The 13,655-nt window shown below is 49.3% G+C and overlaps 1 long non-coding RNA gene across 1 annotated transcript; it reads right to left on the bottom strand.

Annotated features, from left to right (window-relative positions):
• Window positions 1-330: 330 nt before the first annotated feature.
• LOC106006177 lies at window positions 331-4,482 on the bottom strand. Its single transcript, XR_001180092.2, has 3 exons — window positions 4,227-4,482; window positions 3,216-3,459; window positions 331-3,102 (listed from the first exon to the last, which is right to left on the bottom strand). It is a non-coding gene; the product is annotated as an uncharacterized LOC106006177 (long non-coding RNA).
• Between the last annotated feature and the right edge of the window lie 9,173 nt (window positions 4,483-13,655).

Genomic DNA, 13,655 nt, shown 5'->3' with positions numbered 1-13,655 from the left:
GATCGTGTCCAACCTCCTCCAGCTGCCCAAGGACCAACATCTAGTCCCAAGCCCCATGTAGGTGCCCAGGTCATTTTGCGGCTGAGGAAAGACAGGCAGAGTGATGGGGGCAAGTTCTAATCACCATTTAACACCCCAGAGCCAGTAATACCCATGGAGATAAAGTATACTGTATCTGCTGGCCTGAAAAGATGTCCTCGTATAATGTTCTATTGAAAAAAGACAACAAAACAAGGTTGTTTTTTTTCTATTTTAAATTTTTCTTTCTTTCTTTTTTTTAGTTATCTCTTTGTCTAACCTGGAGTTCGTACTCACAACCCCAAGGTTAGGCGTTCCACCAACTAAGCCAGCCAGGCGCCCCAAGAAAGCAGGTTTAAAAGCAATGTACAGTAAGAAAACATTTTATTGATGAAACAAAAGTATTGTCTATGTATCTAAGCATAGAAAAGGGATATTTGCCAAGATGTTAACAGATGACTTTTGTTGTCTTCTCTTGGCTTATCTGTGCTTTCTAATTTTTTTTCAATGAATGTAGATTATTTACATGATTTTAAAAAGCAATAAAAATAAACCAATCCCAGGCTGAGTTTCTCTCTCCCAGTCCCTGACCCTACCTCCAACAGCTCTCCAGAAAACCCCACACTTCCTAGTCCTGGGCATTCCCTTCCCTCCCATTCTCTCTGCCTCTGAGTAGGGGTGGGGGTGGTCCTACCCACACCAGGTCCACCACGGGAGGGGTGCAGATGCTGACCGCCTCCGTCCAAATACACAGTGGCTAGACCCTAACCCAAATGCACAGTGGCCGGAGGCCCACTTCCTTCTCTCCTGCTACCATTTCACGGAGGAGGAAATGCTCTGCTTTTTACTGCATTGTTTGCTTCTCAGGCGCAGGAGCTGGGAGGCAGGCCCTCCAGGTGCTGTGGATTGGAGCCCCAGGGCAAACGGCTCCTCTGCCGAGAGGTGATTCTGCCAAAATGAAGAGGGAGGGGAAAGAAATCACAGCACTCCCGATCATCATCATCATCATCGGAAAAGAAAGAGCAGTACCTTGGGATGGGCTAGGCTGGTCCCTTCTAGAAGGCTCCGAGGAAGCGAGAAAGGAATGAGAACGGAGCTTCCTGAGCATCTGCTGCGTACACGCCGTGGCCCCTCCACAGACAGGCTCTGGCCCCTGAGAACGGCCTTCCCTTTGTGCAAGTCAGGCACCTGGGCCAGAATTCTTGCCTCTCTGGTGCTTCACTTCCAGTCAGAGTAGGCTCTGGACAATGACTCTGGGTGGAGACATTTGTGTTGGCTGGGAGCCTCTTCATGCCAGAGTTAGACACTGCCTGGGCTCCCCAAGAACTAGAAAGACCCCTCTGCTCAGGAGCAGGGGCTAGGAGCAAGCATTTTTCTGAGGACCTGGCTTTGTGAGCACCTTCTAGTCTAAGAACGAATTGCTAATTCCATTGTTCCTGCCATTCAACAAGCAGAAATCAGAAGGCAGCCTCGGGGGCCTGCAGAGCTGGCCTGGGGCTCAAGGGAAAGGAACAGAGGCCCTCCAGTGGTCCCCTGAACCCCTGTCTTCAAATCACATTCCCTGGGGTGGCCATCCTAGAGACCCAGAAACCAGGTTCCTGTCCCCACCAGCCTCTTACACACGCTGGACAGATGTGCGGTTAGCACACCTCATTGGGACACAGGAGACCCTGGTCCTCTTCTAGCTCCACACCTAGCCACCTGGGTTCCCCAGGCCAAGTCACTCTTGGCCACCACCACCCCTCCCCCGCTTCTACTCACACTGCGTTGCCATTTAAAGAACTGTTTCAAAGGGTGTTGCTGAAGATTGCTAAACCCCTGAATGGGGGTCTGCTATTGAGTTCCAGGCCCTGAGCAACCGGGTTTGGCTGCAGGTAGTCGAAGAGTGATTGTTAGCGACATCCTGTGGACATACTGGGTAACTGCACTCACCTGGATGGAAGCCATGGGGTGACATCCAGCTTTCCTCATTATGTGGAGAGGAGCTGATTGCAATTAATCACACTCATCACCTTACACAGGGAGCTGTCTTAGAGCTGGAACAGAATCCCTCCCAAAAACAGAAAACAGCCTTCCAGCCACAAATTTCCATCAGCCTCCAACTTTACATCTGTTTCATTTTAATTTGTCCCTTCTCAAATACTGACCTGATAGAAGAGTCTGATGGCCGTGGAGGGACAGTGCTGTCAATAATAATATTCAGACAAGAAAAGTGCCGTGGGCTGTTTACTCTTCCCATGAATTCCATGTATTATCTAATCTTCCTGACAACCCAAGGGGGCATGGGCTCTTATCCCCATCTTTCAGATGAAGAGTCAGCAGCTAGGAGCACTGTGGACCCTGGAACTTCGCACTCTTCCTGCCTTTGCAGGATCTCAGTGCTGAAGGCTCCTCCCCCTAGTGTCCCCAGGCCCCCTCCTTCTCGGGCCTCTGCAGAGGAGGGCCGTCTTTTTTGCCCATAGCTGCCTAGTCAGCAGAGGGATGGCCATCATGGCGGCTGGCCGTGAACAAGTCTGTTCACACCTACAGCCCCAGCCCCTAACACGGTGTCCAGCACACGGAAGGTGTTCATCCATAAAGGAATGACTGGGACACCTATCCACAAATGGTGGAGGAGCCCACAGCATGAAACGTCCCTGAAGAGAATGGTTCTGGGGCCCCTGACAGTTCCAAGTGATGTAGGAGGTTTCCACGGTGCCACCCTTCCTGTTTCCGGTTATCCCAAGGCCCCAGTACAATAGACATCAGTCTTAGTTATCTGTTGCTGCCTAATGGATTACTTCAGTTGTTGGTAGCTTAAAATAATAATAAGCATTAGTCCTCTCACAGTTTCTGGGAGCCAGGAATGGGGGAATGGCTTCCCTGGGTGTTCTGGCTCTGTGCCTTTTAGGGGGCAATACCCAAATATCAGCTGGGTTTGCAGCCATCTGAAGGCCCGCCTGAGGCTGTGGGATCTGCTTCTGAGGCTACTCACTCATAGTGTGGCAAGATGGCGTGGGCTGTTGACCAGGTCCTTGGCTCCTTGCCATGTGAGCCTCTCCATAGGTCTGCCTGAGGATCCTCATGTCATGGCGGCCTGCTTGCCTTAGGACAAGGGATGTGAGAGAGAGCAGGGTAGAGAGCACAGTGTCTCCTATGACTGTATTAGCCTCTTAGGGTTTCTGTGACAAAGGTGGTTTAACACAACAGATACCTACTCTCTCACATTCTGGAAGCTGGAAGTGTGAGATCAGGGTATCGGCAGGAAGCACGATCCAAGACGAGAAGTGAGGAGTCCAGATCCTAGTTCTAGCTCTCCCACCAAAGGACCTAGGGGAGAATCCTTTCTGGTGTCTTCCAGCTTTCCCGGATGTTCCTTGGCTTGTGGTCACATGACTCCAAACTCTGCCTCTGTCTTCACAGGGCCTTCTCCTTGTGTCTGTCTGCTCTCTGTCTCTCTTCCTAAAAGGACACCAGTCATTGGATTTAGGGCCTGTCCTAACCCATCGTGCCCTTGATTATAGCTACGAAGACTCTTCCTAACTAAGGTCCCATTCACAGGCACTGGGAGTTAAAGCTCCAACATGTTTTTAGGGGACACACTGAAACCCACACAATGATGTAGCTCGGAAGTCAGATACCATCATGTTTGTGATAGCAAGTGGTTGGTTACAAGGGTCAGCCCTTTTTCAGGGTGGGAGGAACCCACGCAAGGATGAGAAAAATCAGGAGGTGAGGACAGCTGGGGGCCTTCTTGGAGGCCCTAGAACCGCATCAGAGAGCAGACGGAGCACAGACTGAGCATGAGACACACCCCAGGGGAAACAGTGGAGAGCCAGATCACAGCACTTGGGTCCTTCAGCCCATCAAGGATCGATCTGAAAAGGGCCAGAGCATAGAGAACAGCCCAGGTAGGAAATGGAAACCTAAGAGTAAAGTGTCCTGTGAGTTCTACCCTCAACAAGGTGGGCGCCCTACTACCTTCATCGCCAGCCTCAAGGCGGGGGCTTCCATGAAACCATCCAGAGCCCCAGGCCCCGTCAGGCCTGTGAGAAGAGGATGCGTTTTGCTGGGATTGGGGCAGGGGCCTGTGAGTGCTTCCCAGGGAGGAGATGCAGGCTGTGGGAGAGAGGCCCGGCGTGGGGTCATTTTAAGCCCTCTGAAAGCGTCCAGGGATCTTAACAGGAAGAAGCTGGAAGGGGCTGAAGACGGCGTCACGAGTGGCTTACCCGGAAAGGAAATGAAGATGGGACCCTCAGGACAGAGCCTCGAAGATGGGAGTCTCTGAAGAACCTGGGAGAGCGGGAGGTGGCCCAGGAGACGGTTTTCACCACCTGCTGGGCCCAGAGAGCGGGCAAATCTGTGGTGACGTAAGAATTGCCCTTTTCAGGGTGCCTGGGTGGCTCAGTCGGTTGACAGTCTGCCTTCAGCTCAGGTCGTGATTCCAGGGTCCTGGGATGGAGTCCCGTGTTGGAATCCCTGCTCAGCAGGGAGCCTGCTTCTCCCTCTGCCGGCAGCTCCCCCTGCTTGTGCTGTCTCTCTCTCTCTGCCAAATGAATAAATAAAATCTCAAAAAAAAAAAAAATGCCCTTTTCCCCTGTTCTCATACATCTTCCCTTTCCCCGTCACCCCTTTAGTCCCTCCCACTCAGACCTTGAAAGCAAACAGCAAGGAAGGGGAGGTGGTCAGGTGAGAAAAAAGGTCAGTGAGAAAAAGACGGACGCTGGCCACGGGCCTCTCCCTACAGGCCAGCTGCCCCGGACTACAGAGCTCAGAGCAAGAAGAAGATTTCTTTTCTCTGACGGGAGACCAGTGTCATTTCTATGTCTGGATGTTTCCCCCCACCCAAGATTTTATTTTTAAGTAATCTCTACACCCAATGTGGGACTCGAACTCAGAACCCAGAGACAGAGTCACAGGCTCCCCCCACCCAGCAGGGCAAGCATTCCTGTGACCGGATGCTTTTCATCTCTAGATGGGTCGTGGGATTTTGTGACATAACGTGACCTTACCTGAGCCTGAACAGAAAAGGCGTGTCTCCCTGCCCGAGCTGCGCCCGGGGACAGTGAGCGGCAAAAATTGAGGGGCGTTTTGATTACACCCCACATTCAAGGGGTTGGCTTCTCTGAACTTGAACTTTCTCAAGGAAACTTAGGTCTTCCGTTCCCCACCCACTACCTCCAAGGACAGAGCCTGGACCCACAGGGAGGTTCCTGAAGAAAATTTCATCTCAGCATTTGTCCAGAATTGAACAATGTTTACTACTTCTTTCCTTCCTATCTGTCTGGAAGTGACACCAAGAACAACAACAACGACCAAAAAAAAAAAAAAAGGGGACTCCTTGTCCCCAGCAAAACACCCACACCCTCTGAATTCTTCACCCTGTCTTGGCCTGACTTCACCCCTGGAGGGGGAGGCGAGGCCCGAGGTCTGCAGGCTGCAGGGCCTGGAGGCAAGGTTCCTGGGAGGATACAGCTCCGCCTGGAAACAAAAGCTGTTTTTCGAAAGCTGTGTGCAGTCAACTAAGTGGGGAAGGAGTCTGGGCAAAGCCAGATTGAACACCAGGGGGGACATTCTGCTAAAAAAAAAAATCTAAATTCCCTAGGGTTGTTGGAGCTGTGATCTGATTAGTGCTTTAAGGGTCTTATTTGTTAGTATTGGGGAAAAAAAATCATCAAGTTGCCTCTGAGTCCCCCTCTCTTTGTCCTTGATGCAAGTTTGGGCAGCTCGGTCCCTTTTTAGGAGGCAGGCTGATAAGGAAGGGGGGGCCTTGGAGAGAAGGCACCAGGACCAGAGTCCTGGGTCTTTGGGAGCGTTGGTCTGCCGCTCAGACACCCACCAAGAAGCTCTTAGAAAGGACCCAGCTGAGCTGAGGGCTGGAATGCAAGTGGGGATGGGAGCCTGGGAAGCAAAGGCATTCCACAGTCAGAGCTTCTAGAAAAGCCCGCCTCCCCCAGCACAGAGGATGCAAGGAGTAGAGAGACCCCTGGTTCTCTGGATTTCAGTAAAAAAACATTTATTGTGCTAAGGATAACAGTGATATTTCAGACCTAAACAGGCCTCATTTTTCCATCTTTTGGAGAGAGGGCTCCAACACTTTTAAAAGATGCTAGGCCTGGGGTGCCTGGGTGGCTCCGTGGGTTAAAGCCTCTGCCTTCGGCTCAGGTCATGATCTCAGGGTCCTGGGATCGAGCTCCACATGGGGCTCTCTGCTCGGCAGGGAGCCTGCTTCCTCCCCTCTCTCCATCTGCCTGCCTCCTGCCTACTTGTGATCTCTCGGCCAAATAAATAAATAAATCTTTTAAAAAATAAAAATAAAAATAAAAGATGCTAGGCCTTAAATAAAATATCTTTGTCACAGGCCACCCATTTCCCTCTCCCGGGTGCCAAGAAGCATTCATAACCCCCACCAGGCAATGGTTGATCTCTTGGATCAGTTTCCCAAAGAGCTTAGTCATGACAGAGTTGCTGTCTCTCTGCCTGGAGCTGATGAGCCCTGGAGGGTCTCAGGGTGAGGCCTTCCCTGGTGAGAACACAGCTGTTTCAAGGAGCTCAGTTTCCCAAGTGTGTTTGGACTGGGGATTAACTCGAGTGTTTGAACTCTGCGTGGGGTTAGCCGGGCTTCTCAACCTCACCACTGACGACATTTTGGGCTGGAAGATTCTTTGTTGTGGGGGCTGCCCTGTGCTTTGTAGGATGTTTAGGATGTGGCCTCCACCCACAAGATGCCAGGAGCTTCTCCTCCCTCCCCTTCCCCCTCACTATGACAATCAAAACTGTCTCTAGACATTGCCAAATGTTCCTGGGGGACAAAGCCTTTCCTGGCTGAGAACCACTGGCTAGAAGCAGTGCCCATTCAGCAATTAGACAGCTATGGAGATCTAGGGCAGAGCTAGGCTACACAGATCCCAAGAGAATTTTCCTCACTCTACCCCAAGTGTTTGTGGTCCTTGTATCAAGGCTATCTTGGTTGCACTAAGTGACAGAAAATTCAACTCTATATGACTTCAAGGAGGGGGGGAGGTGGATGTCATCTCTCATAACTGAGAAGACCAGTGACTTGGCATAGAGCTGCATCAGGCCTAGTTTGATCCAGGAATTCAAACAACAGTACCAGGACTTGGTTTTATCTTTTTTTATTTTTTTTTTTTAGTATTTTATTTGTTTATTTGACAGAGGGAGAGAGATCACAAGAAGGCAGAGAGGCAGGCAGAGAGAGAGGGGGAAGCAGGCTCCCCACTGAGCAGACAGCCTGATGAGGGGCTCCATCCCAGGACTCTGAGATCATGACCTGAGCCAAAGGCAGAGGCTTAACCCACTCAGCCACCCAGGCATCCCTTGCTTTAATCTTTATCTCTTGACTTTGCTTTTCCTCACATTCTGTTCGCATAGGGGCAAGATGGCTGCTGGGGCTCTAGTCCTATATGTTCCCAGTTTGAGACTTGTGGAGGAAAAAATGCCAAGTACTTTTCTTTATGCATTCTCAGCAAAAGTTTCATTGCACTTCATTGCTCTGATTGGGTCAAGGTCCACCACCAAGCAATACACTGGGGAATGGGATCACCCAATTAGCCAGGCTGTAGTCACATGCCTGCCTCTGGGTCTAGGAGGAGAGTCAACTCTGTGTATAGGACATCGAAGATGGAAAAGTGGGGGTTCCCAGTAGGAGAATCAGGGTACAACTCCTGGAGGAGAGGAGAAAGGATTCTGGATGGCAAAAAACAACAGAGAGGTACCAGTTTTCATACTGAAAAGAAGCTCATTGTTGTGAAATACAGCAAGGTGAAGGTTGTATAAGGAGAACTTTGCTGAATCGCAGTATAAACCTTGTGTCACGACTGCCGGAATCAACCTCCAGGTGACAGACAAAAGCTTTGTCACATGTCTCTTACATGACAAAGTGGCAGCTGATATGGTTCACTCAAATGGGTTCCTAAAATGGAGACTACTAGAGTTTCACCAAGATTCTTCCTCCCCTTCCTCCAGAGTAACAGCTATAGTCATGCCCTGGCTGCCCAGCCAGGGATAGGACTCTTTTGCAGCTAGGTGTGACTACGTGACTAAGTTTGCACTCTATGAATAGAAGGACAACCAGATCTATGCTTTAAGAGGATGGGCCTGCCTCGTGACACTGTTTCCCCTTCCCTTGAACAGAACATGAACTTGCCTGAGACCTGGCTCTGACCATGAAGTGAGAAGCATGCCCTAGAGGATGACAGAGGAAGGTGCAAGGAAGCTGGATCCCTGAATGACCCCATGGAGCATAGCCTCTTTCCAGCCTGGAATCAGTACCTTCAGTGAGATAACCATTTCTGTTTTTTTTTTTTCCTAAGCCACTAACTTATTGCATTTCATCTATTTTACAATCAGATTTTCTTCATATTCTAATATTTCTGAAATTCACTTTGTCGTTGGCCATACACCACTTTAAGCCAGGCCCCAGGAAAATAGGTCATGGGGCTCCATTCTATATAACGAAGTAACTTAGAATCAGCACATTACAAAATGGGGAAGTCCCAACGCACTATAGTGATTTATCATTGAAGATTTAGAATAATGGGTAGAGAAGACCCGCTTAGGTGTTTATTATCCAATCAATGCACATGAGGTTCCTTGTGGCTGGACACCACCTCTTTGTGTTAAGACCCAGAAACCATCTCTTCATAATTCAGTCTCAGCCACGATGAGAAAACAATAGCAACATGTCACCCCATTGACTAAACACTGAGCACCTAATCATATCTTTTAAGAACACTTGTGCCGATGATCTGTTTCAGCCTTGACCTGCCTTTGTCACAGACTGTTGATTGCTTGATGCTCACTGAGGCTTCCTCTCTGTTATGGATATCCTATATTATGTAGAAGTGATGTTCTGTGTTCGTTTGATAGAGATTCTGTGTATTTCCAGCCCCAGACACCCTCACTGGCCAAAGGCTAATGTTGAAAGAGGGATATTAAACAAGTAACAGTGGAAACAGAACATTTGGTTTTGAACTTAAAATATACTTAGACCATAAAAGTCAATTTCTACAATCAGTTTCTCTCAACATTTGAAGAAGATGTAAAGTGTATTGCTGACTTGTCTTCCAGACTTTGGGCAGGGCCCATTGCCAAGGAGTCCCATTTTCCAAGGCCATGGTGTCAAGTGCCTACAGACACCAACCCTCACACCAGTCCTAGAGAACACCATGTATGTGCATGCACATATTGTAGGGTAGCATCCTCACCCCGCTCACCCCCCCCCCCCCCCGAGTGCCCTGGGTACTTCTAGTCAGAGGCCTTTAGGTTCATATCTTCCAGAGGGGAGAACCAATGGCTTGGACATCAGGGAAGAAGAGGATGAGAAAACCCTAGGAGGGGAAGAGTGTGACGGAGGAGAGCTACAGTATGGCTAGCTGGAAGAACATGGGAGGTGATGCCTCCTGCCCCTCATGGGGCCAAGAGCTTCACCTTGGAGGCTGCTGAGAGCCCATTAGACAGGGGACAGCAAGGTAGCCATGAACGGGTGAGCAATAGGCCACAAGATGGGCAAGATAAATATTAGACTGAAACAGGAAAAGGGACAAGGTTCTAAGTGGCAAATGGCAGCAAGTCAACAGAGCCTTTATATCAAAATCAATTTAAGGCCAATCTTTTTTCTTTTAAGATTTTAATTTATATATTTGAGAGAGAGAGAGAGAGAGAGACACAGAAGAAGAAGGAGAAGCAGACTCATCACTGAGCAGGGAGGCTGATGTGGGGTTCGATCCCAGGACCCTGAGAACATGACCCGAGCTGAAAGCAGCTGCTTAAATGACTGAGCCACCCAAGCACCCCTATTTAAGGCCAATCTTTAAGAAAGCAAGCAAGAAAGAAAGTAAGAAAGCAAGCTAGCCAATCCATCTGCTACTGTAACTCTAATCATCATCCAATACAGAGAGCGTCAAAACTCCCCCACTTAGATGGATCCGTCCCAAAGTTTGGGAGGTGGGTGAGGGATGCCTAGACCGAGAGCAGTCTTTGCTGCTGGGGTTGGGACTTTGGCGGAGGCCATTCACACTACAAAACACTGTTAATGCCAAAGTCATGACCATTTAGTGACACCCACTGGACTTTCCAAGGATATGACACAATATAGCATGCCTTTTGTTGTCATAATATATTTTTGTGCCAATGGTGAGTGGGTCGTAGGCAGGAGCTCTGCTTTTCCTGGTTTCAGAAGTACTGTTGTTTGTCACTCCCTGCATATGAAGGATCCTTCTGGTAAGATCAAGAAAGTGCCAGCATCAAACTTGAAGAAAGTGTCCACGGCTTGGAAAAGATCCCAGGCATCATAGTGAAACACTCTTTCAAGATCTGCTGCATCACCAGTGCTCTTGGTAGGAAGAACAATGTTGTTGGGGAAAACTCAGCAATGATGCTGAGATGAGCAGTGGCTCAGAGAAGCTGGCCTCCAGCGGCAAAGGGGATTTGACTGATGTTAGATGTCAGGGAGCCCACTCACGTTCCTCTAGCCACTGGTTCTAGCACTGGTCTCATCAGACTGAATATTCCACCGCAACTCAGGACAAGGTCATACATCTGGATGGGTTCTGACAGTTCCAGGCCTCAGAGTTGTGCTGGAGGCACAGGTGGTACGATGTGTGGGTGCAGAACCACACCCAGGAAAGACTCCGCCAGCCCCCCAAAGCCACACCCATGGGACTGAGCTGCTGTGATTTCTTCCTGCTTTCCCTCAGGAGAATAAAAGATACTTTACTGTTCGCAAAGCATTCTTATTTCTATTTATTCTATCCCCTTCCATTCTCACAACCCTGAGAAGGAGGGCAGACATTGTCATCACTCCATTTTATAAATGAGAAATAGCAGTTTAGAGAGGTAAAGGGACTTTCTCAGGGGACTCTGGCTTATAAGTGACAGGGCCTGGATTCAGATGAGATCTTCAGTGCCATACCCTGGGCTCTGTCCACTGCAGAGTGAGCTCTACTTTTAGGGCAATCCCATTTCTTTCTTTCTTTTCTTTTCTTTTCTTTTTTTAAATATTTTATTTATTTATTTGACAGAGATCACAAGCAGGCAGAGAGGTAGGTGGGGGTGGGGGTGGCGTTGGGGGAAGTGGGCTTCCTGCTGAGCAGAGAGTCCAATGCGGGGCTCCATCCCAGGACACCGGGATCATGACCTGAGCCGAAGGCAGAGGCTTTAACCCACTGAGCCACCCAGGTGCCCAGGGGGGTGAGTAGTCTTGACCTCATTTTCAAGTCACACAAGAAACCAACACTTCTGAGTTTCATGAATTATGGGATCGAGTATCCAGAACACCACCAACAGTCCCCCCCCCAGGTATTAGTATATGTTTGCATCAGTTGACACACTTCTGTTATTTTTTATTGAAGTAGGAAAGTTTCGAGATTTATTTGTTTGGTTTTGTGGGAGTTCCTTTGTTTGGGTGAAGAGCTCCCAGTGGAGAAACAGAAAGGAAGGAACGAATGAGCCCTCAACTCCCATCTTGGCCAGAGAGACTCATCTGCAGCCTCAGTGAGGGATGAGGTTGGATGAAAGGGAGTAATCGTGTAAGACTTTGAGCAACTGAAGATGCAAACAGTTTTGCTCTGGAACCCAGATGGCAAAGTACAGCCAGTCTGCAAGAAGTTCATTTGTGCCCCACGGCTCCATCCTGCTCTCTACTTCGGGCAAGTTAGTGACTTAGGATGGCCCCAGGAGAGACTGCTGTGCTCAGCACAACAGGAGTGACATTATTTTTTTTTTTTAAGTTTATTTCTTTGAGAGAGAGCGCGAGAGAGAGCGCGCGTGCGCACACAAGCAGGGGGAGGGGAATGGGAGAGGGAGAGAAAGTCAAGCAGGCTCTGACTCCCACTGAGTGACAAGCTCGATAAGGCGCTCGATCTCACCACCCTGGGATCATGACCCACAGGTCATGATCTGAGGTCTAAATCAAGGTGCCCCCAGGAGTCACCATGATAAGAACACCGTTCTCACAGAGGCCCCACAAGCTGATGAGGTACCCCTTTTTAAGGGGGTGTGATGGGTAGACCACCAATGGGGGGGTTGCCATGGGAAAGCATCATGGATCTGCTGGCAGATCTGTTCAGATCACTGAGGAAGAGTTGGGTGGCAGGGAGGGAACCAGAAGAAAGTTCGACAGGTGTTCAAGAAGACTCAGAACTAATGAAATTTAAGTCTGGATGTCAATATAACAACCCACAGGCTGGCGAAGTCTGATATCAGGGTGCTGTAAGACACTGGACTTTATTCTTCTATAGTCATTCAGCTTCAAATATTCTGTCTTTAGTGAAGACACCATGATACATGCTTACAGTACATACTCTTCCAAGGGCCGTTATCTGGGGCAAAGCCCCCGGTAGCCAATTGCCCTATCTCCTCCCACCTTTCCAGGCAGAGCCCTCGTAGGTAGATACTACTCAGAAACTCTTCCTGGGGTCGTGGACAGAGAAGTCTAGCTGCAGGATTTTGGGGTGGAAGGAAATCCTTTTATTCTATGTTAAGGTAGAGCCCCACATAGGATGTGCTAGAGGCTTCTGAGTGACTAGGTTATTGGGCAAAGATTTCTGCTACTTCGCCTGACATGGTAATGAGAGGGAATACAGGGTAAACTACTGGGGAAAGGGTTTAGAGGAGAGCAATGAAGGATTTCCCAACACTGAAGGGAAACAGACACTCCATCGTAGCCCCCCTTAAATAAGTAAATAAAAGAGAGAGACCCCCCACCTTATCTGCCAACCCCCCAGGTCTAGTTTAATGGCTCTCTGCACATCTTTTCCTGAACTTACCCCCCAACCCCCCATCTGAATTCACTGCTCCTCTGTCTGTGTTCCCAGCCCTCATTACAGCACTTCACAAAACCAATCTGTGACCTGCTCAGGGGTAGAAATTACATGCTATTCTTTACTGTGTCCCTGACCATTAGGAGACATATAGCTCATAGTCAACGTTAGTTGGTTGGTTGGTTGGTTGGTTGGTTGGTTGGTTTGACCGGAAGTGGAAAGCTGAGGTTAGTACTCAGTCGTGTGATAGGTATTCCCACTTCTGGAGCTCCGTCTGTGGAACACGCAGGAGGAGCTAGGGAGAAGGTGTGAGGGTAGAATATAGAAGCATAAGGCAGGGGTGCCTGGGTGGCTTAGTGGGTTAAGCCTCTGCCTTCAGCTTGGGTTGTGGTCTCGGGGTCCTGGGATCAACCCCTGTGTCGGGCTCTCTGCTCACTGGCAAGCCTGCTTTCCCCTCTCTCTCTGCCTGCCTCTCTGCCTACTTGTGATCTCTGTCGGTCAAATAAATAAGTAAATAAATCTTAAAAAAAAGAAGCATAAGGCAAACATTGATACAGTATCTGCTTTGTCCAGTGCTCTCATCCCCTCTGCCCCCTTTCTTCTGCCTGACATTGGGTCAGAAAGCAATGGCCAGGCGCTCCATGTGGACACAAGATGTCTGAACGATTTCTTGAGAAATCGCTGGCAAAGGATCTGAGGGCATGAGATGGTGGAGGCAATGAGCGTGAAGCAGGTCCTGCCCTGGGATCCGGGGAGGGTGAAGCAAACCAAAGCGTGCTAACAGAAGGTGGGAGGCAGAACTCTGGTGCCACGCTACAGCTGTCCTCAAGAGCTTTCTCTTTTCTCTATGGATTCCAGCTATAGGCCACTCAGGGG

The sequence above is a fragment of the Mustela putorius genome, unplaced genomic scaffold, assembly GCF_011764305.1.
Source record: "Mustela putorius furo isolate JIRA1106 unplaced genomic scaffold, ASM1176430v1.1 tig00000129_pilon_pilon_pilon, whole genome shotgun sequence".
NCBI lineage: Eukaryota > Metazoa > Chordata > Mammalia > Carnivora > Mustelidae > Mustela > Mustela putorius.
This window is presented reverse-complemented; position numbering and strand designations above follow the sequence as displayed.